Consider the following 3,159-nt stretch of genomic DNA (forward strand, 5'->3'; position numbering starts at 1 on the left):
GGCGCTATGGCACAGGTGTTGTACTTGATGCCAACCCACTCAAGTGGCAAAACTCTGTTCAGGCTCTCAAAATGATGGAAAATAAGGGGTTCGCAGGTGCTGCGTTCAAAAGGTGCGGACCCACAGGTGCGCCGACCAAGAAGTGCAGACATATCTGTAGGTGCTCCGTTCAGAAGGTGCGGACCCCAGTTCACTCACTCCAATGCAGAGAAGCGCGCACACGTGGGGTTTCTTATGTTTGGCCCTTGGTATTTAGCCCGTTGATCATGATCCTATGGTTTTGGTTCGTGGTATATGATCTAAAGTATTGAACCCCGATTTTGATCCCTTGTATTGGTTTTCGATGGTTTTGTCCCATGGTGTGAATAAGGGCTTGCCTATAAAAATGAAAGGAGATCACTTAGCTAGTCACTTGTGAAAATTTGAATATCTTAAGATCTGAAATTTTGGGTAATCAATTTTAAAAGCTAGATCTAAATCAAAGTGAAATATGTAATGTGGAAGGCGGATCTGTTGATAGGGCGTGATCTCTTGGGCGCGTGATCAGATCGATGGATCTGACAATCTGTGGTACATTGGTGGACTGTTAATTTGGGTCTATTTGGAGGTCCGCAGGTGATCCACAACTCGGGTGCGGAGGTACGCAGGACAGAAGAAGGAATAGTGCGGAGGTACGCAGCACATCAGAAGGCGCAGGTGTGGAGGTACGCAGCGCGACAGAAGGTTCAGTGTGTGGTACACAGAGAAGCAGAAGGATAAGGTGCAGAGGCACGCTATCGGGAAGACAGTGCAGGTGTGGATCTGAGCAGTGGCACGCAGTTCCGCAGAAGGGCTAAGTGCGGTGGTACGCAGAGCACAAGACGGATTAGGTGCGGATCTGCGCAGTCAAGGCACAGAAGAACTGCGGATATCCACAGGCTGCTATTGGTGAAGTTGTGGATCCCTTTTGAAATAATTATTGACTGCCTTTTATCTATTGCTGCAGAGTTCTGGGTTTAGATTTCTGGTATTACTTTTCTGTTTACAGCATTCTGAGAAGTTGGGTGATTCATTGGTTGATTGTATAAGGAGATTGGGTGATTCACATGTACTTGATGATTATTTGATCTTCTTGGATCCAGTCTGAAAATTAATGAAACATGGTCCTTAAAGAAGTAAAAGAGCTAAGGGGGTTGTAGCTCCCTTCCAGGAGAGACTGGAAAATGAGAGAGGGTTGTAGCTCTCTGCAGGTTGCAGCCTGTGTACTAGTAAAGGACTGCACCAGTACAAAATCATTGTAAAAGAAGTTTCTAATTGAAAGAAGATAGAGACATATTACAGCAGGTGGTTTTCACCCACATTGGGTTTCCACCTTATATCTGGTGTTCTTTGGTGTGATTATCTGTTTTTCTTGTTCTTATATGGTACTGACATACAAACTAATGATCAATATCTGAAGAATAAATTAATTGAAAAGAATTTGATAATACTGATTCACCCCCCCCCCAGTATTATTTCCAACAATTGGTATCAGAGCAGGTCCTTCTGAAGAAGCTTGATCGCTTGAAGGAAGTTCTATCATCATGAGCAACTACGAGAGGGAAGCATCAATCAGGCCATCGATTTTTGATGGGACAAACTTCGTATATTGGAAGGTAAGAGTTACTGCCTATCTTCAATCTCTTGGTACAGAAGTCTGGGATATCATAGACACAGGGTATGATTTTCCATCAGCAACTCCTACAGATCCAGCTGAGAAGAAGAAATATGAAACAAATGCAAAGGCGATCAATACTCTTCTAGGATGTCTATCTCAATCAGAATTCATGAAGGTTATGCAGTATAAATCCGCAAAAGAAATATGGGACAAGATTGTTCTGAGCTATGAAGGAGATGATCAGGTAAAACGAGCAAAACTTCAAACCCTCAGAATTCAGTATGAAATTCTCAGAATGTACAATGATGAAAGTGTGGCTAATTATTTTCTTCGTGTAGATGAGATTGTTAATTGTATGAAAAATTTGGATGAAGAAATAAAAGAGGCTGTTGTGGTTGAAAAAGTTCTAAGATCTTTATCCCCTAGGTTTGAATCTAAAGTTTCTGCAATAGAAGAAAAAGAGAATCTACAAAACCTTAAAATGTCACAGCTGCACGGAATTCTAACTGCTTATGAAATGAGGAAAGGAGGTCCATCAAATAGGTCTGGGGTATAATGGAGAAACATCTCAAGCATCCACCTCAAAGAGTTATCTCAATGTATTAAGAAGGAATGAGCAAAATCCCAATGGAGATCACCAGGTAAAACAGGGACGAATTACATCAAGAATAAACAAATACTACCAGGTAAATCAGGGGAAATCCACCTTAAGGATGAACAAAAGCTACAACCAGCCACAGGTAAAATCTTCTCAATTTGCCTTAAGAATGGATGGCAATAGAAACTACAATCATTTGGCAAGTAGATTTGATAATCGCAGAAGTTTCTTCAATGGCCAATGTTTCTCTTGCCATAACTTTGGCCACAGAGCAGCTCAATGTGTTGCCTATAAAACAATCATGACTAGAGAAGCTCAAAAACAAAGAAATATGACTGGGATCACGAAAAGGACTTATAACAACTTTTCAGCCCTTGAAAATGAAATTGAATGTTCTATTTGTAATAAATTTGGTCATGAAGATTCTGAAAGCAAGAGCAGGTTTTGGCAGACAAAGGAACAAGCCTCAAGTACCAGAACATGGAGAATAAAGGAACCACAAAGATGTGGGATAGCTTTTTATGCAGAAGGACAAGAAAATCAATGGTACATCGACAGCGGATGTTCGAAGCATATGACAGGTGATAAAGAAAAACTTGAATCATATACTGCTTTAGAAAAGGGAAAGAAAGTTTCTTTTGGAAATGATACCCCTGCAGCCATAAAAGGAAAAGGCACTACTCAGTTGAAAGAAAAGGTCAAAGCTGGAAATGTTTTGTATGTTGATGGCTTGAAGCGTAATCTATTGAGTGTTAGTCAGATGTGCGATCAAGGAACCGAGGTAATATTTCGATCAAATGGATGTAGTGTTCGTGATCTTGATACAGGAAAAACAGTGATCAAAGGCAGAAGAACTCCAAATAATCTATACATATTTGAAGAAGGACAACAACAATGCTATTTGAGCAAGGATGATGAACACTGG

Source organism: Pinus tabuliformis, chromosome 5_2 (assembly GCF_031772625.1).
Source record: "Pinus tabuliformis cultivar Carrire ecotype Pingquan chromosome 5_2, CPIR1, whole genome shotgun sequence".
NCBI lineage: Eukaryota > Viridiplantae > Streptophyta > Pinopsida > Pinales > Pinaceae > Pinus > Pinus tabuliformis.